Raw genomic sequence first — 27,044 nt, forward strand, 5'->3', positions numbered from 1 at the left:
GCAGATGAGACCAGGCAAGGCACAGGCTCTGTTGTTTGCGCGATCCTTGCCTGAAACATCTGCGGAGATATGACAGGGCGAGACCAGGAGGCGCATCTTCATCCCCGTTTCATTTATCGCTTTACTTGACGAATTAATTTATGGGATTTGTTTTCGTGGCAAAGTGCTAAGTATTGAAACTGTGCATTCTCGCTCGAATCTCGTATCATCCTGCGGAGGGGCTACCGCAGACGGGTGGCACGTATTTATGCCTTCTTGTTGCTTTAATGGGTTATGATGAGCTGCTGTTAATTGTCAGTCAACGGCAACGGCATCCACTAGCACAAAATTGAGGACAAGCTAATCGATAAATTTGTAATCTTGTACGGATGAGGTCGGTAGCCTTGGTAGAAGACTTGAACGTTCACGAGTGAAACTCGTTGCCAGGGGTCACCTTTTGATCGGTTCAAAGCTGTACTTTTGAAAATCTTTTACTAGGTTTAGTACAATTAAAACGATTCCGTTACAAAATCCATAAAGTTCAAGGCTTTCCAACGTTTCGTCTTACCATAGACCACCGTAGAAGAAGGTCCCATGGCAAACAAACCAGATGGGACCCACCCGTTCGTGAAGATGTGTGTGTGTGTTTGTGGGGGTCGGCCGAGGCTGATGACTAATTCGTACGAGGGCATGTTCAATTGCTGTACGCATTGCATCCGAACAAAGCACAATTAAGGCACAAAACGGCATCGGCGGCTTTTTTCTTTCACGAGTTACAGACTTCAGTGATACCTACGAAAAATGACAATCATCATGCCGCCCCGTTGGACCGCCTTAAGAAACAGCAATTAATATCGTATTTGTATCGAATCATAATGCCACAATGACTTTCCACATGGGCGATGATTTCGTACCCAACACGCTGCTGCCGGTAGGCGGTCCTACATACCTTTCCTCCGCGGAAACTAGATACTCTGACCGTTCCGGCAACCGGTGGGAACTGGACCGCTGCGTAGGCTCGCTGATGGCGAAAGGGCGAATGTAAGACCGAAATCGAAAGTCAATTCCGAAGCAATTAGTTCATATTTTTTGTTTAATTTCATCTTCGTTTCCGAGCCACCGAGGGCCATCTCAAAAAAAAGCTCACTGTTGCTTTCCCAAGACTTACTTAATCTAATTTTCGCTTTTCATTACATTTTGATTTGTTAGGTCCAACGAGAACCGTGGTGTTCTTCGCATCCAAATACACACGCGCTCGGCAGTGCATTAGTTTCGGGGCGATTATTACAGATCGGATTAATTGGGATGATTGTGTGGGCCATTTCACGCTCTCGGTCGCGGTGGTCGTGTGAATGTGAGAAAGATCACGGTTGAACCGAAATTTCCGACGCCGTTGCTGCTGAAAGCAGATCACATCGTGGTAGGATAAATTGACTGTCGGTCACTTGGAATGCTGAAAAATCGGTCAAATCTGTATCATTTATCACAGCTGGCGAAATTCCACGGCCGGATTGGCACAAAATGGATCCCCTGATTGGGCCAATCAATCATTTGTATCAACAAACTCGCGTGGAGTCGCGTGTGAGTGAATGTCCAAAATCGCCAGCACTAAATCACCGAAAGCGATTTCCGCTCACGAATTGATGTATCACCCATTTTTCGTCGAATCCGTTCGCTCAGCAGTCGTGCGAAACCGAGACTCGATCATGTCCATCGATCGGGATTCGCTAGGTGTGATTCAGCTAAATCTAACAGATGAGATAATTCTGCGGAATTGCAGTAACGCGGTGACTTAATTAATTAGAACAACTAGCCACCGGCCTCAGGTTTTCGAATGCAAATGACTCAATCGTCGTGTCGGGATTGGCGTGAGAACCGTTCGCTCTGTGATCAATTATAGCAACACCTGTTTCTAGTCGCGCTAAGCCCGCCGACACCTGTGTGCCGTTCGAGTGTGATCTAGTAAACTAATTGGCTCGTTATGGGCAGACGTTGAGCCGCCTGGGGTCTGCCCGGAGCCGCCTTACCGCCTGTTCGGTAACGATCGTCACTTGTTAACAGGCTTGTAGCGCATTTTTTCTCCGTTCGAACGTTGGCCGTCGCGCTGCCGTACACAAAAGCATAGCGGCTGAATTGGGTTGCCCCGCGCGATCATCGGAGGGAAACCAGGGATTCATCAATTTTACCTCATCATTTCCTCTATTGTGTTTACCGAGCGGCGATAATAGGGTTCGATTGGGAGCGCATTGCATGTTAGCTAGGTCAGAATAGGTTGATTGATGTTTCGAAATATTTGCTCGGGTCGGGAACCAAGAGATCATACGGCCGGCGTTTTGTAGCTTTTATGCTCGAAAAACTATATAAATCATAGCGAAATCGCAGTGAGGTGATTGCACTTCAAAAAGGGGACAACTCGCAGTGTCTGTTTACCGAATAACGTTCCGTTTTTTTCTTTGTTTGTTGGCTAAATTCAGGATAAAATCAAGTCGTTTCTTGTGTTTCATCTACTAATTACCAACCAAATTATTCAACCCGTTAATCACAAAGCACAACGTTAGGCGAAAGAGTATTTTACTTTTATAGATGTAATGTTGAGTTTAAAATGCAGAGCCAATGAGAAATCTTTCTTTCCAAACCTTACTCAAATAGTTTATAGCTGAAATCAACGTTTCTGAAATGACCAAAACAGCATTTCTACACAACACATCTCTTTTTGAGTTACGTTGTTTTGGTTTGAAAATCCGGTTTAAAAAAATCAGATTAGAATTCAAGCGATTTTCGGTTCAATGGGGCAGATTCGCAGCTCTAACCTCGTTTCAAGAATACAACTACCAAATTGGAAACTGGGTTAAATTTTGTATCACTCCAAAACGGTTAAAAGAAACACGAACACTCACGCCACCTAAACGAGCGGTGGCTAGCGTAATGACAATAATGAATAATTATACGCCTGAATTTATTGCAGAAATGCTCGCGTAAGTTAGCAGGGAGCTGAGCTTGAATACTAGCTCCGGCAAACATGGTTGTCATTGGTGCACGTATTTAGTGTTCGTAAGATATTTGCACGAAGTGTAAGAATAAGGAGTGTATCGATAAGTAGTTAGCAACATTGAAATAGTTATTACTCTGAAATGGCTTAATTTTTTGCAGCGTCTTGCGGTGACATGTTTGTTTACATGTCAATAACAGCTGCGCAATCGATTGGTTTCGGTACGGTTTATCGTTTCAATGATGAGTCGAATTGATCCGGAAACGCGAAATAAAAGTGGTTGAGTACATAAGGAAAATCCCATCGGCGTCGACGCGGGATTTGGCCAAGCAGTTCAACACCAGCATCGGGATGATTCAACGGATCAAAGTTTGGAGCTCCCTGAAAACGTACAAGAAACAGAAGATGCGGAAAAGTCCCTGGTACAGTAAGTTCAGGCCAAAACAAGAGCGCGAAAACTGTATAACCGGATTCTACAGAATAAAGACGGATGCATCCTGATCGACGACGAAACCTATGCCAAGGAAGACTCTTGAGCGCTGCCCGGACAGGAATATTATACGAAATCGGTGTACCAGAACCTGGACGACGCTGACACCACGGTGGCGATGGAAAAGTTTGGGCAGAAGGTGTTGGTCTGGCAAGCAATTTGTACCTGCGGTTTGCGGTCGTCCATTTTCTTCACGGAGGGCACAATTATCGCCAAGGTGTACGAGGAAGAATGTTTGAAGAAGAGAATGCTGCCACTGTACAGAAAGCATAAGGCTCCTCCTCTCTTCTGGCCGGATTTGGCTTCAGCCCACTACGCCAACTCCGTTCTACAGTGGTTGTCAAAAAATAATGTACAATTTCGTGGAAAAGGACATCAACCCACCGAACTGCCCGGATCTTCGGCCAATTGAAAGGTATTGGGCAATTGTCAAGCGGCACTTTCGGAAGAAAGGTACAGTGTCCCAGAACATGCAGGAATTAAAAACAAACTGGACAGCTGCCACCAGAAAAGTCACAAAAGTAACTGTGCAGAAATTAATGAAGAATGTCAAGTCCAAAGTGCGAGCGTTTCACAGAAACAAGGATTTTCTTCAACATAATCAGTGAAATGCATAAAAATGTAATTTTTGTACAATATATCGAAAACTGATGTCAAAAAATGTTTTTTTTTTTCGTTTTTTTAAACAATAATCAATGTTGCTAACTACTTTTCAATACACTCCTTATTAATTGAAAAAGTGGTAAGATGCTATTCAACGTTTAGGGCCTATTCGGTAGTGTTCTAGTTCTAGATACATAATTTATGATCTAAATTGGTTTCCAATGGAAAACACCCGATTTTTTATCAATCGAATTAAGTGTGTGTCACGTGGCCCTTACACAACCACATTCATAACGAGTGCTAAAATTCAGCAACATTTGAAACAATGTCAATGTCAATCAGACTGCTCGAGCACTCAGAAGCGGGCCATCGAGTAAGAATTCTGTGTTAGTGCGGAGAAAATTCGAGTATTTCGCCAGAAAGAAAGGATTATCATCCGTACTTTGACGACTCGACGCAGCCACACAGCGAGATTTTCGCTTGTAGTCCAGTGGAAAGAAAGTCCATTGGACTATAAACGAAAATTAACTGGCAATATAGCTTAAGTTTGCTGTGTCATCAAATCGGCATCATCTCAAGTGAGATGACCCCAACCACCCACAATGTATTCCGATTCACTCCGAATGATACTTGCCTTCAATCGATTGGTTCGGCAAACTGTCGGAATTGAGTGAGAAAAAGCAGAGTCTTTGTGTATCCTAGATGCCACAAACAAATTTCGTCAAACTCTTGATTTGTTGAAATTTATTATCGTTGGTAAGGTGCGGGAGGGGTAGTTTGAGAAACAACCTCTGCCCATTTCGTTAGTTCTAGAAATAAATATTCCCTGAAATTTAACTCGTTCCAAGATTTCCTTTAAAACTTGCATGAGTATTTCCATCTATCCGAATTCTAACGCGCCCAATGACTGTCCAAAGTGGAAAAGAAATCGTTACACTGATAAAAATAGGTACAATCGATTCATATGCACTCCAATTTAATATCCATTTTCATTTCAATCCAAAAACAAAGCGATTTTTTAAAGATTACATGTGCAAGTTCACAGAGCTGCTAGTTTAGTGTATTTTTCACAGCATAGATTTGTTTTTCTTTTAGCTATTTTGTGTTTTGCTAGTGAATCGAACTACCTATGTTAAACACTTAATTTTCTACACACTTCGAAAAACCCTGTAATTTTACATCTTATTAGATGCACATAAATGGGCCGTCCCGGTTCACGCAAATTTACGTGGAAGAACATTTAATATTGTGTCCAACATGAAACTCATTTAAATAAAAAAAACGAATACTGATTGCGAGCGCCGCGACTTGAACCGAAAACCATTGGATCGTAAAGCGCGTCTGTTAATCGACTGAGCCACAGAAGTACACAACTGCTTGGCTGGTAAAAGGTGCATTTAAATTCATACAGTCGCACCGTTAACAGAATGCAAGTTACAGTCGAAACCAGTAAAATTCAAGCTAATCTAACATTAAGTCATTAATAATGAAATTTTTCATCATTTGACAAATTAGGTCTTAAGGTCTTGTAAAATTAAGATTTTTTTGGTGTGTAGTAGAAATGAGCAAAAGCACATCATTCAGTCAAGCGTGAGTCAATTGAAATCTTCATGAAAAACAATGTGAAATTTATACAGAATTTGAAGGCAACGATATGTCTTATTTTTTTAATGTGCGTGCTAAAGATTTTCTGTCAAAATCCACAGTTCCCACACTCATTTTATGAGTTAAGTTGAATTATAAAAAATTTCATGTATTGCCTAAATACTTTGCGCATGACTCCTACGTGTATATTTTCATCATTTTACAGTATCGTTTTTCAAATCTTCGGTTACATTTCTCTGAATCTTCTTTGACTGTTGTCTTGAAACCGCCTTCAACAATCTTTTCTTAATCTTCTCTGTATATTATCGTAATGTTCCTTTCAGTTTCTTTCTGAATCCTTTCAGTCGATGTCTTCTCTTTTAAATTTACAATGAAAACTTTCTCTCAATTTTTTTGTTTGTCTCCGCTAAATATTTTTCATATCTTCTACAAATCTTTTCCAAGTATTCTCCATCTTACTTGCAAACCAGATCCTATTGTAAAATCTTCTTAGACCGTGGACCATCTCGGGAATTATCAAAACTTTTAGTTAAAATTTGACAGTCGGGCAGTCATTTTCTGTCGAATAGTTAAATTTAGCTAAAGTTAAACTAAACTAAGTTATAACCTTGGGTTCATTTTGAACAGAAAATAAAATGATATGAGGCAACCAAGCTGTGTGAAAGGCATCGTTGCAATCAACATGCTTCACTCGTCCCCGAATTGAAAATCATTCTTAAAAATTGTCTTGATATTCTCTTAGGTCAGAATGTTTGCGATTTGCGAAACGTGAAAGCTTGCTACATTCAATTAAAGCAAGCATAGCAGTGCTTCGCATTCAATCAAAGCAAGCATAGCAGTGCTTCGCAAGCGTCACGCGAAGCGTCTGGACGCGCGTGTCAGCTAGTTACATTTGATCAAAGCAAACCTGTCAGAGTACATCGCATTGAATCGCTCCGCGTTCCGCGCTCACTTTGGCATCAACCTTAGGTTGGTGTCAGAGTGAGCGCGGAAGCGGAGGGATTCAATGCGATGTACTGAAAACGCATCGCTTTCACTCTGACTTGTTTTGATCAAATGTAGTTTGCTCGCACGCATGTCTTGACGCTTTCACTCTGACAGCAACATTAGGACGAGGCCATAGAGAAAGCGACACGCGAAGCGAAACTTGGCAGATCGGAAGGATTCGCGCGACAAAGATTCGTTCATTAATGTTTGTTTTCTTGAAATGTTCATAGAATATTTTCCAAATTCTATTTCAGTTTTTTTATCATTTATAATGAAACGTTTCTGCTTGATATTGAAAGATAATCGAATCTCATTTTATAAAAATTATCTACATGTCTCCGAAATCATGGTCAATTAATTATTTCTACACATGCTAAAAATCTTTTAATTTTTCTTTAATTCTAACTATAGTTCAATAAGAAATTAAACAGTCAAATAAAGCTTTGTATTCAAAAAAAAGTTTTTGTTTTCCTATTTAAAACTAGAATTATTTTTGACCATTTTGCAGCATTTAATTTGCTCTCAGCCCCGATCAGATCGTCTACAGTCTCGTTTATTTTCATCACCACTCCGATCTTTAGCGAACCCATCAGTACCGGCATCCAGATCATCAACATCACCACCACCACCATCACCACCACCACCACCACCATCAACAACAACAACCGCATCCAACACGGCACATCAGAAGAGGCCAAAACCCGTGGCCCCGGTCCGATCCGGCGGGCGCGGTAATTAGTGTATCAAGATTAGTCAAGCATAAAAGGTGCTAATAATCCAATTTTTTTCAAATCTTTATTTGATATCACAAACGCGAGCAGCAGCCGCCGACAAAAGGTATGCGCCCTGCCAGCCATCCGACCGAAACTGGTGAGATTCGTTTTGACTATTCATCGTGTCCAAAAAAAAAAGAGATCCCGGCTCATTCCGAAATCGGCTGATTCGTATCGTAACTGCTTTTAAATAATATTTTCATTACAAACTGCTGCCAGCGCGGCCACTTTTCTCTTCCTAAATAACCCGCATGTTTCTCCGTCAAACCAATTCGAATGGATTTTTATGACTATTGAAATGCCTCTCCTAGCAATATGTATGTAGAGCTCTCCGCTCGCAGGCACCGATTTTCCGATATGTCGATCGTTTTCTTTACACTTTGCTGACTCAAGAGGACCCCCCTTTCGCAAGCACCATTTGGGAGTCCGAAAAGAAACGAGACGGTGAGATGCCGACAAAGGAATCGGTTGTATTTTTATTGCTTTTATTGCTCCAAATATAAGCCGTGCGTGTGTGTTTCTGGGCTTTAACAGATTTTTCTGTTCTCTCTCATTGCTGGCGGTTCCTTTGAGGTTGCGCTCCATGCAAGCGCACTTTGCGCCCGAGTTTCGAAGATCCTTAAGAGCGAGCGAGGGCTCTAGGGTTGTGATTGTTGAGGTGTTCAAGAGTCCTGTTTTTCCGAGCAGTGGCCCATGGTCGGTAGGTTTGCTCTTACGCGTCTAATTAACACGTTTTCTTATGCTTTATTAAGAGTGCGGTGCTTCGCGATGCCTTGAAGAACTGGCTTCCCCACGCCCACTCCTAGAGCGCATTCGATTCGAGTGCGATCTGCAGACGAACACGGCTGGCCAACCGTTGTGACGTGCAGATGGGAGAAGGAATTTATGGGTGGGAAAATGTTGACTGGGCGTGCGAAAGAGGAGGGTGCCATAAATGGCAGAGCAAAATGTGTGAAGATTTGGTAGAAGAATAAAGTTAACGGACCCGACCCGAATTGATCACATTTTTGATTTGTTCGCAATTAGTAGTTTTTAATAAAAGAAACGTAGCAAGAATTTATCATCATTCCAAATAGACAGGAAAGCCAGTATGTGATTGCATCGAATTTGTATATTAACACATCTTCTGTGGGAAACAATTATTCATCAAATTTGGCCCACCAAAAAGCCTCTTCCTTTAGAAAAAAGGGCGTGTGAAAAATCGTACTCCCTCTCCGAACACAATTAAATTTTCCTTTCGCGAAAGCGGTGAACTCGAAATCCGTGGCATTTGCCCAATTTTCCAAGTGTTATTTCGGAAAGCACTGCTCCGTGATGGCGAGTGGCTTTGGCGATTAATTTCGATTGAAACTGCAGCCGACGCCGCCGCCGGTAGCCGTCCTAGTAAAGGGCACTCATTTCGGCATTCGATGGATTTTCATGGCTGATTCGCGGTGAGACTACTCGCTTGATGGATCCAAAACCATTTGATTCTGGCCGCAATCAAAACAAATATTTTGATTAATGATGTTGGTTTGGTTTCATGTTGATTCGAGCTTACTTCACGTGGTCGTTATTTTTCTGCTTTGTCGGGGTGAGCAACTCACTTTTTTCACACAATTATTGATTATCGAGGTGAAGCGAGGATTTTTTTTATTATTTCGTTGAACTACATTCCCCGAAGGAATGGGACCACAGAGTGAGTGAGTGTGTGTGTGTGTGTGTGTGTGTAGGAGCCTTTATCCGAGAAGTGATCTGATCGGGATTCCGAAACGGACAGAAATCGATGACGAACCGAAAGAGACTTACCCTTTTTCCGAGCGACGAACCCAAATTCCTCACAGCATGATAAAGCTCTGTGACGGATAATTTCCATCAATCACGGGCCTATTCAGAAGCAACACGGCAGATTCCATTCGCATTCTTCCGGCAGTCCGGCGGAGCGGACCGTGGCTGAAGAAGAAGCCATTAACGCGCGCCTTCGTAGTCGCACAGCTTGTGCAGCGCAGATAAAATTATTAATTGAAAACAATTAACAGCACGCAATCGCAATTTCTTAATCATGTCGTAAAAGCGGAGTGAAAGAAAAGAAAAGAGACAGAACAGCGAGAACGAAAGAGAAGGAGTACGTGTAAGGGCTTGAACTGTACTGTGGATGGTCCCTGGACCGAGCAAGGGAGAACGCTGTGGGCTGCTTGGTTGGTATGATGCTTCCCGTTCAATTCAACCGCAGAACCAATGCAGGACACCTCGCATGGTCTCGCTCATTACGCGCACTGAGCGCTCTGTTCCTAATTAAATCGAATCGCGATACGCTGCATGGGCCCTTTTTCTCATGGGCGGGGATGTATTTATTTACGGCTATCCTCAAAGTAGAAAAATGTTTGAAAAATTTGAGAATATCTGATTTTGCAAATGAAGATTGTCTGTTTCACTTGAATAGAAGACTTCATGTTTTTGAAAAATTCCAACCCTTTTGTAAATCTGAAATATTCGAATGTTTGCAGAGTTTAGAGATCGAGATTATGTTTCATTAGAAGAAATGTCCGGGTTAAAATATTTTCGGCAGACAATACATATGAGCACTTGAAAACTAAAAATTAGTTAGTGTTTGTTCAGATTCAGAAATTTCAGATTCAGGACTTTTCAAGGCTATAAATGTTTTTTGGTTTGATATTCATTTAGTTTTCATAAACTTGACAATCGTCTATTAGTATACCGAACCTTTTGTACGGCTAGTACTGCGTTCCTATTAACATTAACATAACTTGGAGAAATTTTATCCGAATCCGAGCACTAGATTTCAAATGACAGCAGTCCGTATCATACTGGCGAGCGAAACTATAAATGCGATTATTTTGGTATAGTGTTATTTTAGAAAAGTACCGTTACGGTGAACGTGATATTTAAAAAACCAATCAACCGATTATCATCAACTTTGTTTCAAATTGTACGTATTTACACACTTGTATACTAGAACGGCACCTTTTTTATCTGAAAATTTTTGATAAAGTGCAACGCATTTTATTTTTTATTTTCAACACCTCAAAAATGTTTTTTTTTGGTAAATGTTACTTTTTTATCGCAAAAAAATTTTTTTTGTCGAACCGAACCATTCAAGTACACCATAACACATTTTTACTTTATTGGTTTTCTATTGAGCGGTTCGTCTTGAAGAGTGTTCAAAACAAGCCTCTGCAAAAAACATGCTTCGAAAGAGGAGCCTTAACTCTAACAATATTTAATATTTTTTTGATAAGTCAACTTGCTTATTCTTCTTCGATAGTACTGTCAACAAATTTCGCATATTAAAACAAAATTTTCATAAAACCCTTAACAAAATTAGCCACCTTCGCTCATTTTTCGCTCTCAACTTTGTAAGAGCTTAGGTGGCACATTCGACGTTGAGGCTGACTGTGCAGTTACAAAATTTAAGGTGCATTTATTTTAAGGTCCGTTCACAAAAGCGCTACAACAGTGTTAGAAGTTAAAATCTGTGTAGATTTATCGATGCTGTTTATAGATTGAACAATTTCTTGAGCCTTTTGAAAACACCGTAACTTTGCTCAAAATGCAACGATACCTTCTTTTCAATACCAAACAAACCGTCGTAATTGTCAAAAACGTATAAAATCGACAATCTCAAAAGAAACGACAATTAAACAACAAACGAACGTCCTAACACGGATTTTATAGTTTGAATAAAAGTGAGTAACCACACAGTTTGAAATGTAGCGTTGCAGCTCACGCAAATTCACGTTTCACCAAACGAACAATACGTGGATTGGAAACTTTGTGAATGAATTAATCTTTAGCGAATGCATTATAAACCTGACATCTAGGGCGAGCAAATTATAGGTTCTTATAAACTACATTGTATGTAGAATTTGTACACCTATAAAATTTCATTTTCGTTCTTTGCAATATTGGAAAAAGCATAAAATATTGAAATAACATCGAGGCTGAACTTAATGTTTTAAGAGAACGATTATTTCACAATTCTGCGAAAAACTTATGTTTTTTAACTACACACACACACACGAGAAAAAATCATGTAATTTTATGTTTCTATACATGGACATAAAAAATGTCATGTCAGTATTTTCATAGCGAATTTTACTGAACTTGACATCAAAGCAGACATAAAGCTCACTTTTCAATGTTAACCGATGTGATATCAAGTCATTGCTCCCAAAAATAGGGTGTGCTATATCGCACGTCGTGTGTTATTTTAATTTTTTTAACAGTGCACACACACTTAGAAAAATCTACATCATTATAGATGCACTGAAAAGGAGCGTCGCGATTCACTTACATTCACAATACGAAGCATGTACAGATAAGTCATATCATTAACTTCACAGTCGTTTTAGCTGAAACTCACATCGATACAGACGCAAAATTTATGTTTACATATTAGTAGATGTAATATTGTGTCATCGCGGAAGAAATTACGGCATACTTGAATTCACGTCAGGCGTAAATTTCATTTTTTCTAAAAGTGTAACAGAACAACAAAACAGATTAGTAACAAGTGGAACTTGAACCAAGAATCAGCAGATCACAAAAACGCGTCCAGGTATCACTTGAGCCACAGAAGCAGATATCTGCTTGTGAGATAAATGCACAGATAAAAATATTTTGTGATTTTACATTTATTTTCATGCACATATTTGGGCAAGGCAATTTAATGGAAATTTACATCACAAAACGGAGCGATTTGTAAATATACAGTCTTGTTCAATGAAAAACTAAATGAATTTTAATGTAATTTTGCATCAATCATGGTTTTAAATCAGATTTTCGTTTCAACTGATGTCTATTTCATAGTACTATCGGTTTACATGTCGTGTAAGTTTCATCTTTTCTTTCTGTGTGGTACATATAAATTCTTGAAGTCGCTCTTGTTAAATTTACAAGAGACAGAATTCTATAAACGATTCAATTCAAAACTACTTAATTTTTCAAATGACGCAATATTCCAGCCGCACAGAATTTTACACGCTCCGAATGTAATTTGCACTCGGCTACCAAGCGCTGCTGTATGGATTTATATTTATCAATTATTAAAAGAACAGATATGAGCTCTGCGGTTCAGTCGAGTAACCGATGTGCTTGTGATCTAATGTTTCTCGATTCAAGTCGCGCTCTGCTCTCGATCTTTTGTTTTTTTATTTCATTCGAATTCAAGACATGTAATTTTCAAATCACTCAATTTTACATGTTCTTGAATATAAATTTGTATGAAATACGACGCTCCATTTATGTGCATCTTATAAGATGTAAAATCACAGGATTTTTTCGAACTGTGCGTGCAAAACGTATAAATCCCAATCACTCATGACGGAAAACATAGTTGATAGACAGAAAAATGCGTTTTGCTTATTTTGAAAGTTACACTGCATAAATAAATTGATTCTAAACGAACTTAATATGAATATGAGAATAAATTTATGTTACATACAAGTGAAATTTTTGTCCAAGGGTAATGCAGATTTTCATTTACACAATTTAAGTCAGCATAGACATTCCGCCATATATAATTTTCAGATATTTTAACTGGTTAAATGCGGGTCAAAATAAACGATATTCAAAATACAATATTTAAACTGCGTAGCATAGAAATGTGAGTTTACAAAACTGGTTTCCATGAATAACAGTAAAATAAATTTGATCATTAAAAGGTTTTATCTCATTACTGCCTACATAGTTGAAAAAAAAAACTGTAAAATTACGTTGAATCAGCCGTAAAAAAGGAATTCCCATCACATATAACAGAATGGATGCTTTGAAAATAAAATGGCATAAAATTCAACAAAACAGAAAAAAAACAGCAATTATTGGTGGTGCGGTTGGGATTTGAACCGATAATCTTTAGAACATGAAAAGTAGATTCATTTATCTACTGAGTCACAGAAACACATATATGTTTGACAGGAACATGGTACATATAAATTGCTGCTGTCAAGCTAGCTATGTGAAATGTGAAATTTACCCTATGTCATGACATAAAATAAAACTGATATGATTTTTCAACACATCCTAATATCACAGATAACAGATATACAGGCTCGAACAAAATTTTTCAAAATCCTGTGTAAATTTCAAATTTGCTGTACGTTGGAAACACTACTGCCACCTACTCGACTGTTCGCCGCGATCTTTCAAAACGTTCCACTGCGTTCCGGAACGATAACAAAATCCTCCTGCATGTTGTAGAAAAATTCCAACTATAACAATTTTAACACTTATTACACGATTTCCCTAAGTGTTGAAGGCAATTTTATTTCCATGTCGCATAAATCACACGAGAACTCGATCGGAATAAAACAAAAATAAACTTATCATTTTAACCAACAGCAAAACAAAAATCTAGCGTAAAGTTAATGTTACATCCAAAACTGCGGCTCATGTGAAAGCGGCACCCAAATAGTGGTGACACCTCGTGTCGATCGTGGTGACATCTGCAAGTGTTCGCCACGCTGATTGAGCAAATCTTACACACAGTTCATATGTGAGCCTGTATATCTGTTATCTGTGCTAATATCAAAGATAAATAATAAAGATATGTATGTGCTTACAAATATTTTTTAAAAATCTGGTTCGTTCCCGGTACTTTCTAAAATGACCGCACTCACCGCTTGGTGGAGCGCGAGAATAATTGCATTGCTATCATAACTGAATCATAACATCATAACTGAATAATTGGTTGAAACAACTGAGACATTTTCTTGCTTTCATGCATATAAGTAACTTTGCTGGGATTGTGTCTTTGCTCAATTGCACGAGTGACACCTCATTGAAACCTTTCATTGTTCGCTCAGGTTGTTTTGCATTGATCAACTGAAACGTTTCATTACTTGTTTGTGGTGCGTGTCTTTGTTGGGTGTCGTTGCTAAGCTGCCAGCACGACAAATCAAAAAGGACAGATTAGTTTAAACAACAGTCGATTAGTTGTACCAAATTTTAACCAATCAAAATCAGAAAAACAACTAATATTTTAATTGTTTTGCGATCGCTGGCTTTTCCCTGTGATATCATTCCGTCAAGCGTGGACAAAAAGTATCTAAAATTCGGTCGAAAATTCATGAGAAATGGGAAAATATTATTCACTTATGTGCAGTGCAAATATTCCGTATTTCTATGTGTCGGTTTTGCGTGATACGTTTGGTGTGATGATTCGTTCAATTCATGCGGTTGGAAATTTGCCCGCCATGTGTAGGCACTAAATTTCACCTTAATGCTCGCTCATACCAAACATTTGAGCAAAGCTTCAATTTCAAGTTAGTTGTGGTTATCTCATACTACTGAAAATTTTATTATAAATTACTTACCATATTTCCGACGATAAGGAGAAAAAGTTATGTGGCTCTTCTAAATACAACAAGAGATATTAGCGATTAAGTTCTATCCATTCTTGTACAGGGTAAATTTAAAAAAGGCGCCTCATGTTAAAGTAAATCGTAAGGCAATATTGCCATTTGTGATAGATTGAATGGAAAATTATGTTTGATACAGATTTCCGTATTGACTACTTTCTTTACTTTAAATTCATTATAATAAAATTTTCATGTACATATTTTACTGTGTACTGTCACCTAAGCCGTTCGAAAAAAAGTTGTGAAATTTGGTTTAGTCGGCCGTAAAACAAATCAGTCCAAAACAGTACGTGCAATTTGAAAAAAGAAAACTGTTTGTTTAATAATTGTACTCTGGGTGCGTTTTTAGTTTTCTCCACCAAAAACGACAACAATCTAATAGGTTAATAGATGTAATGATCTGCCACAGCCTTCAAAATCGCGGCATGCTTGGAGTTTTATGTATTTTTTCTACAGTATACTTGCGAACCGAGGGCTAGGTAAGCAAAAATTACACAAGAAACATGTAAAACTTAATCATTTAGCATGGAAAATGCAGTAAAATTCAGGATGTCTACACTCCTGGAAAAAATGGAATTTACGCTTGACGTAAACTCAAGCATGCCGTAATTTCTTCGGTGATGACACAATATTACTTCTACTAACATGTAAAAATAAATTTTGCCTCTGTATAGATGTAAGCTTCAGCTAAATTCTCTGTGAAATGAAAGATATGACTTATCTTTACATATTTTGAATTGTGAATGTAAGTGAATCGCAACGTTCCTTTTCTGTGCTAGATGCAAGGATGTAATTTTTTCTAAGTGTGTGCAAATAAATTTTGATCGTCAAACAGGATCTAACACATATTAAATGAATTCTGACATATTCTTTGGTGCTGAAACAAGTAAATTACACGTCTGCTTGAAGGGCGGAGTATGTTTGACATAAATATTTTACGAATTACGTTCTTATGAATTTGTCCCGGGTTGGTGGTTCAATGCATAGGACGCTGGTCTTACAAGCCAGTTGTCGTATGATCGAGCTTAAAAAATCCCTGTGATTTTACATCTTATAAGATGCACATAAAAGGAAGGTCGCTGTTCACGCAAATTCACGTGGAAGAACATTTAATATTGTGTCTAAAACTCCATGACATGCAATTAGTTGAAATAAAAAAGAATACTGATAGCAATCGCCGCGAATTGAACCGAGAATCATTGGATCGCAAGTACGTCTGTTAATCGACTGAGCCACAGAAGCATGCATCTGCTTGGCTGGTAAAAGGTGCATCAAAATTCATACAGTCGTACCTGCTAGCAGAATGCAAGTTACAGTCGAAACCAGTAAAATTCAAGTCATTAAAAATGAAATTTTTTATCATTTGACAAATTAGGTCTTAATGAATTACATCGTATGAGACATCAAGTCACCTGAAATATTCAATTTTTTTTTGGTATGTAGTGTCAGTAGGATCCATAGTACTAGCCATGCAATGATTCTATACACTAAGAATCGGCTGCGAAGTCTGTTGAAACTGAAAGGCCAAATTCCACAAAAGGAATGTAATGCCAAGACTTTGCTTGTTCTTATGAATTGTGTCATATGTGAATTTGCATCACCTGAAAATTTAGTAATTTTTTGCTGTATAAACAGTGGGAGAATACAAATGCGTCAGCAGTGTCATATCCAACTTCATGTAAAAACTGTGTTAGCTAGTTTCATATTTAATCGATTTTCAGTTTTGTTTTTTTTTTTGTTTATAAAAATACTATTGTCCAATTCCGAAAATGTTTACTTCTTTACAACAAAAATGTCACTTGACGGCAGCTCTCCTTCCTTATTTGTTTTTATTTGTAAAAAAGTCACTGTTGTGCCAAGCATATGGGAAGCATCATCCAACTGTTCAAACCTGTGAATGCTGGTTTAGATAGTTCAAAAATGTTAATTTCGAGAAGATCGTAGAAAAAGCTTCCAAATAATCAAGGTGCAGAATATGATCATTTATTGGACAACGATAGTTCCCAAAATCAAGTGGAGCTCGTGCAATCATTAAATGTGGCTAGTGGTTGCACTTTAAATCCATGGGAATAGTTCAAATGTGGATTGTGTAAAACAAGGAGTGTTACTTCACCCGCCAAACTGCCCAGGTATGGCACTCACGGATATCTATCTGTTTTGAAAAATGACGCACAATCTTTTGCAAAAATTGAGAAATTTCATCGATTGGTGGCTTGACTCAGAACCATTATATTTATAAGGGTGATAAGAAAATTCCCTGAAATGTAGACAAAAGTAGTATAAAGCGATTAGAAAGAGCAAAGTCAGGATACTACATTCCGATACCGAACTTGACCTTCTGTTTCAACAAGACTTCGCAGCCGATTCCTAAGTGTACCTAACTATTGCATGACCAGTACTACACAGTTCGAAAAATTCTTGTGATTTTACATCTTATCAGATGCACATAAATGGAGCGTCATATATCACACAAATTTATATTCAAGAGCATGTAAAATTGTGTGATTTGAAAATTACATGGCTTTAAAACGAAAGGAAAAAAAATCAAAAGATCGACATAAACAACGCGACTTGAACCGAAAAACATTAGATCACAAAGCACACCAGTTAGTCGACTATGCCACAGAAGCACATATCTGCTTGGCTGGTAAATCGTGCATATAAATTCATACAGTCTCACTTGCTAGCCGAGTGCAAATTACACTCGGAGCCAGTAAATTTCCGTATGAATTGAATATTGTGCCATTTGAGAAGTTAAGTAGTTATGAATTGTATCGTTTGAAGAATTATGTCACCTGTAAAATTCATAATTTCTTTTTGTGTACGTTCCTACGGACACTAAGAATTCTTTTAAATCAGGACTGGGACATACGACGTCTGTCTAGCTTATTTGACCAATGCCACTACCAATACCCAGATACATTCTAAATTTGAAGTAAACACTTCTGATGCGACCAGAAATTTCAATTTTCGAATTTTGGGTTCATTTGTGCAGCAATTTTTCACATCTTCACGTTTCAACCCTGCTACCCACTCGAACACCCGGCGCTACCATGATGCTCACGAGCCGTGTTGTAACTAGTTCTACTTTTTTGCCTCTTCTGTTGTGCCAACAACTGCAACAACAACAGCAGCAGCAGCAGCAGCTACAGCAGCAACACCCAGAGGTGAAAGAGGTACCGTATTGGTTCGCGATTAACAAACCGTGGGAAATGAACCTATTTAACGCCTTCGAGTTTGCTTTTATGCCTACCAACCCGCTCTTGCTGCTGCTGCTCCTTCACAACGTAAACGTAATCCAAATGATCAATACTCTCGATTCCTCCCGGCCTGGGGACTAGGTGTCGAGCCATTTTTCTTCCTGCTTCTTGTTGTGGTAGGGCTTTCAAGTTGCTATCAACTTCACAAAAGGAAGAAGCCAAAGGTCCAGACGACAACCTCGCTCCGACTATAAAAGTGCTCTTGTTCGAGTTCTCCCGATCCCGCCGACAGACCTCGCTGGCAGCAGAAGCGCCACCTCGTCGTCCCTTGAACTTGAGCCACACTTCGGTGTGTGCGAGATGGTGGAGATCCCGACGGTTGAGCCTGCCACAAGGTCCAGACTCAGGCAGCATTAAATGCAGTGTTTACCTTCTTGTTACGTGCTACTCTTTTCCCTTGTACGCTCCTTCTACGGTTATTGTCTCGATTCCGGCCGCCGAAGGTGCTCCAGTCTACCAGTAGAACACAGCAAATGCAGCGCAATTACGAGCGGGTGTTGATGAATGACGGTAATCAAATTTGAAGCACCGATCAATGAGTGCATAGGAAAAGAATGATGGACAGTGATGAGCAGGGCAACATTGTTGTCGATCTGTGCTGAGCGGTTGGCATGGCAACCCTTCTGGGAAGGTTTTCGCATATGAACACGATCTACTCTTCGGAAGGATTAGCGATTTTGATCATTCTTTGTTTCGCGAGTTCGGCTAATGTAATTAAATATAGATTAAAAACGCTTCCTGCAATCGTGGGAAAAGTTCGCGGCAACTACCGAAATGAAATGTTGCACCACCATGCAACCGAAATGGAACACACAGTCTTCGAAGCTATTTCGATTTCTCAGAATTCCTTCCAGCCGTGAACCGAGAGCACACGATTAGCATCACAAATCCAGGAAAACAAAGACACGGCTTCCGTCAGCTTCTCATGTATGATAAATATACTATAATCCTTCGTGTCCGGCCCTGCGATTCGGAGTGCATCACATTAGCTGCAACACCTGTTACGCCTTGCTTTGGCTTCCCTGATAAACCATTCCTCCCTCCCACCTTTCAGTGGCATTAGCCCGATCAGCTACTTTTGAATCATCAGCAAAATTATAATTAGCAAAAATGACTCGTTCATCATATCACTGGCCGCGATGCAAGAATTATGGCCACTGCCGCCGCCATCGGAGTCGAACAATGAAACGCAACAATCCTGTTGCGGAGAACCGCGCGGATCAAAAGTGTGTAATTGAGATTGTTCATGGTTCCTCGGTTGCACTTGGCAGCACCGAAGTGAATGTCCTCTGTGTCCATTCGGTGGATAAGGTAGCGGTTGCGGTTGACTGCAACGGTGAAAAATATATACGCGCACGCGAACAACCGCGTAGTCTTTTGTCTTGTCTTGTCTCGTGGACTTCCCAAGCAGAGTTGGGATCGTTGCATTGTTGCAGGCAGCAAACAATCAGTTCTGCTTAGTTACCTGAGATTGTGACAGATCGTATGACTTACGACCGGAGGTATCGTTCTGTGCGCGCTGTGTGTTCGTTTGTGGCTCCCTTTCAGCATGATCGAGTTATGATTTCGTTGCTGTAGACAGGAATAGCGTTTTCTATTTATCATTGATCGAAATTGGTTTCATTTAAACTCAATGCTGGTAACATCTAGTGAGAGGTTTCCAAAAGCATCCAGCAAGTGATCCCCATTCTGTAATAACCCGCTTAGTGCGCGCGATCAGGGATCAGATCTACAACCGAAAAGTTCAACCCCAATCTTGGTCGCTGACCCGCGGTCACCTTTGGAACGCGTTTCTCCCACCCACCGACCGACCGCGTGGCACGGCAATGGTAAATTGCTCATTGTTATTCACGTGTATCTTGAGCAGCGCCTTGCTTACGAGTGCACTCGCGAGGGTACACACAAAAAGTGCACTTATTGTTCTGCGGTTGCTGCCAGTTTCGTTCGAGCTTTTTTTTACGCCCTCTGTTGCACTTCTACCTCTTTCTCGCGGTTTTCCAACCCCGAAGAAGGAAACCCGACACGGACCGGGTGTTGGGTGTACTGCACAGGTTCGGCTTGTGGCTCTGTTATGATTTAATACGGTCTATTGAGAATAATTAAAATGTGATTTATAAACACAGTGGTTTTAACACGAAGCCGGAAAGCTCGATGCGTCGCAAAAAAAGAAAAAGAACCAGAAACATTCAGTCATTTTAAAAAGTGTAATTTTGTGCAACTTTAATGACGACCATCAATCGATTAGCATATCTTTGTGTGCGGGTTCCTGATCACCGGGGCTAGCCTGTACCAACCGATTCCAAATTTGCACTTTAATTGTAATTCGCAGTCGTTTTTTTTCTTCGCCACCTTAGCGTCGGGTTCGTCGCTTGCAGTGTCTTACGAGTCATGCTCGGCTTCCCGCTTCTCACTCAAAACGATGCGATTTGTTCCGGCTTGCCTCGGTGCGCAGATTCGAATCTCCGTGTAACGTCAGGATGCCTTTAAAAATTCGGTGTTTTTGATGAACCACATTAGTTAAATTTAATTGTTTTCCACTTTGAGGCCGTTTCGCGACCGACACCCGTGGCTCGGTCTTAAAATCTATAACCGTTAATAAATGTTAATTGAACAGAGCCGTAAATTCTCACGAAAACATGATTTTAGCGCCGCAAGGCTACCCAAGGCGATCGTCGACAGGCGGAGAATTTTCGTAGTGTTAATTAACATAAATCGATCTTTGTTTGACTTACGGCAGCAGTCCCGCGGTCAAACCAGATGAAATCTTCGTTTAGGGTAGGCAAATTAATTGATCGATTTCGTCGCTCGGTTGAAAGTGTTTGGAGCCGCTGACATGGGGCCCACGAGATTAAGTGATCAGTTTTTTTTCTCCACTGGACGGTGGGGGTTTGAAATGTGAGAAAACGAGACAAATTTGGTGGCGAAGGTGACCGGTAAATTAGTCTTTCCTAGCGATAATAAGGTTTTCGCGAATATTGGGGCCATATGAAAACTTTTCTTCGAATCAACAGGAGATGAAGAGAATTGTTGAATTAATTCAGAAACTTCTGAAGGCAAACGAAAAAGAACGGTTTGCTTAAATAACATTATTTGGCATATCCTTAAACAGCAACTGATTACAATCTATTTTAAAAATAAAATCTAAATTGAATTCTAACAATCGGAAGTATCATTTTCTTCGTCTTCAGTATATTAACGCTTCAGCATTTAATGCCATTACCATCCAATAATTCAACTTGAACCAAACTGGCAGCAAACGAAAAAGAACGGTGTGCTTCGATTGCCTTCTTTTGCACCTTCTTAAATAGTAACTGAAAACAATTTAATTGAAAAATAATTGAAAATTGTAATTAATAATCGAAAATTACATTTTCTTCTTGTTTTGCTTTCGGCTCATCAGTGCTGTAGAAGCCAAAATTGAGCTACCATTGCCATCTAGCAGCTCAAGAAGAACCGCCCAGCACACGCACTACTTTGGTAAAACTTCTAGGATACCAAAACCCCTAAATATTCACCTTTTGCGACGACCAGTCGGTAGTCAATCGTCTGAGCCATCGGAATGGGTATTGCACCTCGGATCGATCATAATTAGGGTAAAGCCGGTTCCAAATAAACGATCAAAATAAGGTTAAAACCGGTTCTAAATATTTCAATAGTATAACGTAACTAGTGTAAACTTTGTGGCTGCTACACAGAAAAAAATAATGAAATTTACACGAAATGTAAATCAATAGAATATGGAATAAACATGGTTGAATCGAAGGTTGAATGAAAACCATCATCGATGTAAAGCTAAATTGGTTTAAATTGAATTATCAAAGAATAAAGCCGTATCTTTCAATTCACGCTTAGTTTTGCGATCAAGTTATATTGAATCGTAAAGAATTGAAAAGTAACTTTTTGTTCAATTTCCTGCTCCAAATATGTGCATGAAAATAGATGTAAATTAACAAAATATTTTTATCTGTGCAGGTGGCAATGACAGTTTCAATTGAACTGCTAGAGCATAGATAAGCCGATTATTAGTTCATTGATGAGATTAGTATTGTTATTGATATGATTGTGGTTAGTTACTGTATGAGAAGATGCCAGAGAATGTAATTTAAACAAACCGTTCTATTTTGATTACTTCAAGTTGAACTTCTAGGTGGCAGTAGTAGTTCAATTTGCACCGATAAAGCACCGATTAACCGACGACAAAACTTGAAGAAATCTAGATAAAAAGATGCTTTTTTGCACAAAACGATTACTTTGTTCTCAACAAACCCAAAAATATTCAATCGAAGGTAGTTAAAACCCCATTTTTTTTTTGAAATTGATTCTAAATGCTGCTGTTGATTCCAGTGTCAGTTCATGAGTTTATTTATTTTTATCCTCATTTTTTTAAATATTGATTATTTTATTATTTTTTTTACTCCTCTCATTATTAAAGTAAAAGTAGCATTCAATATCATGTTTCACTGAGAACAGCGCCTTGAACATTTTACAATTGATTTTTTGAATGCTAAAAATTACCACAGCTAGAAAGCCGGAACTTTTTTCGTCTGAGACGTGCGATCAGACGTTGCATTTCGATGCAAAAGCAGAAAGTGTTTAGTAAATAGAATAAACTTTACGTCTGCTTAGCGTTTTGTTTTGAACTGCTTGGTCTCGTTATCAGTTCCGTATATACTGCTAGCGCACTGATGAGTCGAAGACGAAACATAAAACAAATCTTTAAAATTTGTTGCATCCAGCTTACTCTCTGTTACTTCAACTAAACCTTCCATCGATTCGTACTAATGTCACCTGGATAAAAGTAGATCCGGGCCGCAACCCCAATGCGACTTTATTACAGTAAATGAAATTATCCTAGTTTTAAGTAATTAGGTAATTAAAATTAGTATTTTCGAACCTGTTTTATTTCATCTTAAGAAGTGTACCTCAAGAACAACAGCATTAAATTAAAAAAAAAAACTAAGCCTTCAGTAAAGTTTATAAAACTATATTTGTGAAACCTGGTTATTCTGTTTCGCAATAAATAGAGCATTTCGTTCGTATATTAATTCTAAATTTACAAAAAACGGGAAATTTCTACATCTGGAATCGTTTTCCTATCAGAGCTATGATCAAGCTTAGAACTGTAAAATTTTACAGCAACACTTCAAGAATTTTCACGTGGTGATAGATAAGTAAAATTTCTAAATCCATTCTTTTTTCTCAATCTTAATGAAACTAAAACTTCATTCTGTCAACAGTTCTTCGTCTCGTACGAAGAACTATTACTATTAAGTACGCATAAAAACTTCACCCAAATACTTTTTTTCCGCATATTTTCGCACGGGTCTAGAACGTATGAACTTCATTCTAATTTTTTTTTATTCAATAAAACTGCTTGAACACTGCTTATGCATTTTCTAATTTTAATTAACGAATAACTTCAAAATACGATTGTATCATTAGGCAATGCCGTATTGGGGTCGCAGTGGTCGCCTTTGGAAGATCAATCATAATTCTGATTGTCACTACGGTCTCAACAAAAATGTTTCGCCTCGAAGAATATAACAAAATTAAAAAACAAAAAAACACTCACCTTGTTTCAATGTAATGAGCAGCAACTTGACGATAGTTCGAAATTGATAACAGCAATGGCAATTTGGAGTCGCCTCTCGTACCGATAGAACACGTCTCAAAAACTTCACACGATTTTGGTCTGTCTATCCATTCTCTGGTACACCGCTAAAATGCTACAGCAACACTATACGATATCACACTAGTTCAGATTCAGTAGTATCTTAGTTAATGGCCAGTTTCACAGTAGATTCAAACGATTGTATGAACTTTCAGTTAGCTGCGTTATCGACTTCTCGCTAACCACTGTCAAAAGTCAGGCGAGCGCAATCAGCAAATGTTCAAAATCCAATTTTCCAAGCCAAACAAACTTAAAAAAAAACAATCCAGTTCAAATTTACACCATCCACAATTGGAACTGTGTTGTCACTATCAATTTTCGTTCCAGATCAGGCCGAATGGTTCGATTTGGTTTCACCGAGGCGTGTGCCAAGCCTGCCGAGCCTGCAATTGTGGCAAACAATTAGCACCGGACTGATAAGCGGTTCGCTGCTCTGGTTGTTCTGCTTTTGTTCGCCCAGCACAAACACATACACTCACACACTCGGCGGTACTCAGTGGGACCAATTTGTAGCAATGCGTTAATTTGCGATTCATTCACTGTTTACCTGTTATGTTGGAACGGGCTGTCCTGACAAAACGGGATAATCACTGTTAATTGCTATCCAATCACCTAACCCTTGAAGGAGTTCACTTTGTTTATATCACTGTTCGAAAGAAAAAAAAATCGATTTTTTTATTGTTTAAATTTAAATTTTGTTTATTCCCGGTATCACAAAAAGTTCGGCGCAGATTACTGGAGTAACGAACGCGTGTACTTAATCGGAGACACTTGGACACATGAAACACGTCAAAGTTATGCGTTAGCAGCACGAGCCAGACTGGAGCGGAAACTGTTCCGTTGAACCGGGGATTCGGAACTGTTAACCCCGCGTGCTCAGATCACTGCCAGAAGGGTTCACCAGCGCAACAACACCACCGTCACCACCAACACCACTACTACTGTTGCTACTAATACTACTACTGCTACGAATCACACGCGCGCTGCCTCGTTATCATGCCCAGCTGGTCACCACCGCCCGGCTACATGTGTCGAGAGATGTTGATCGTAGCATAAAAACCTTCGGAACTTGGACAGCAACTGCCGAGCAGCATAAGGCACCACCACTCGCAACCGGTTGAGGAGATCGAAACAACAGCGACGACAACAGAAGGCAACCCCAACAGCACCAAGCATGTGATCGAGAGCGCGCACATTCAGTAACTGAAACCGAAAATCACCTCCGACCGCTGCCTATGCTACGGAACCACAATTCGCCGGGATTCAGCAGCCAACCTGGTAGGTAGTGGTGTTGGTAGCCCTCCGTATGCGATACACTGTAGCCAGCCACCCTAGCCAGCATCGGTACAGACCGAACACAGTGGGAGAAGGAAACCGTGAAACACCCGCTTGCTCAATCGCCCAACACTCCACTAATACACACTGTGTACGGGCGAAAAATGAAGAAGGGGATTTGATCGAACCAATCAGCAGACGGAATTAGCCGACTTCGGGGGCGGAGTTTCATGCTCAACTCTATCAGCCTGCCGCTTATGCACCACTGTACAAGGGGCGATATTAGAAACAAGGCGGAATCCAGATTTATCGCTGATCTGGTTTGATAGACAAGTTGCTTTTTTTTTCCTCTTCTACCCGCATCAATAGCTGCGTTGGTAGTGTTGGTTCTCACAAGCCCCGATCAGCGGCAGGTCATCGAAAGAAAATACACAACAAATAAACGGTCGCAATGATCGCGGGGACTGTTCAACTATAACGGAGTCCCTGGTCCAGGAAAAACACTCGTTTATTGTTTTATGGTTTGTTTTGGGTCCCGGTTGATTTTTATTGACGCCCTCCTTCTTCTGTCCTGCACCTAATGGATATGCATATGCGTTCGTCCTTGCTAATTAAGGAAAGAAAACAGGACGATCATTGCTAGATCGACCCCCAAAATGAAGGTAAAAAAACTAATTCGTCCGATAGAAAACAACTTCACTACCCGTGTTTGTATGACAAAACGTGTCCATTGAATGTACGATGTTTGATTTTTTCTGCCCAAGCAGGTCAATTTTGTTAGTTTTTTGCTGCTTGGTTTTATTGTACCGAATGTTGTGGAGGATGGTTGAGTTTAGTACAGTTCAGTTTGTTTTTTACTGCCCTTCGTTTACTTTAGAAGTGACAGTTCCCCTATCCGAACGATGTACTCTGCTGAACAACAGTGTTTGAGATTCGCATTAGGACTTTTGCTTATTTTTAGAAGTAGTTTTGGTTCACAGGGCTGAATTTTCGTCTAGATTTTACTTGGTTCCGAAAGATAAACTCCTCACCGTACTTTCGAAGCGGGTTACAAACTTTTCCGAACCTCACCTGGTGAAATATGATTGCAGCTGCACTTGATACTCACAAATTTACAATTTGATATTTAAACAATAATACACACTAATTATCAGTGACCAATTTTGAAGATTTCATTTGCAAAAGACTATTAGACCATTAATTTGAGTCTAAATTAATGAAAATCGATTTGGTCGTCTAAGAAAAAATGAATTCAGCTCCACTTTTGAACCCGGGTTGATGGTTCGATGCATGGTCCTACAAGTCAGCTGTCGACTGTTCGAGCCCTGACCTGGAAGAATTCTTAGTGTCAGTAGGATCGTAGTACTAGCCATTCAATGATTCAGTACGCTATGAATCGGCTGCAAAGTCTATTGAAATAGAAAAACTAAATTCTATAAAAGCCAAGACTTACCTATTTCCAATTTAGAGATAGTGAACACTATTCCCGAAACCAGAAGTTGGGCACCGGTAAAATTAAATTCAGTTAGTTTAACCACTAACTATCATGAACTTCGAAATGAAAAAGATTCTATCCCAATTTAGAAGAGTTTTAGGCACATGTTCGTTTCACATGAAGGTTTGTACTTTTAATAACTTATTACCTTGTAGTTTCGGAGGATGAATCGAAACAAACATTTAAGAATTTTCTAAAAGATTCATTCTAATCTAAGTGTTCGAAAATCGTGTAAGAATTCTATAAGATGTGAAGATCTCCGTTTTAGAGTTTTTCTGTGCAATCACTGTGAAAACCGACTTTTTAACTCGACTCAGCTCGACGAACTGAGAAAATGTCTGTGTGTGTATGTGTGAATGTATGTAACACTTTTCTCGGAGATGACTGAACCAATTTTCACAAACTTAGATTCAAATTAAAGATTTCAGGGTCCCATAGCCTGCTATCAAATTTCATCAAGTTGCAACTTCCGGTTCCGAAGTTACAGGGTGATATATGAAAATTGAAGAAAAAATGTGCACTAAATTTTCTCGAAAACGGCTTCACCGATTTTCACAAA

General features: G+C 39.4%; 1 protein-coding gene across 1 annotated transcript in view; it reads right to left on the reverse strand.

The window, feature by feature from the left end:
• Window positions 1–24,891, reverse strand: part of LOC131436505 (knirps-related protein-like) — a 93,997-nt gene extending 69,106 nt beyond the window's left edge. The window contains exon 1 of the mRNA XM_058605246.1: window positions 23,617–24,891. The gene's annotated coding sequence lies outside the window, so the exon portion shown is untranslated. The remainder of the gene's footprint in view (window positions 1–23,616) is intronic.
• Window positions 24,892–27,044: the final 2,153 nt, after the last annotated feature.

Source organism: Malaya genurostris, chromosome 3, assembly GCF_030247185.1.
Source record: "Malaya genurostris strain Urasoe2022 chromosome 3, Malgen_1.1, whole genome shotgun sequence".
In the NCBI taxonomy this organism is placed as follows: domain Eukaryota; kingdom Metazoa; phylum Arthropoda; class Insecta; order Diptera; family Culicidae; genus Malaya; species Malaya genurostris.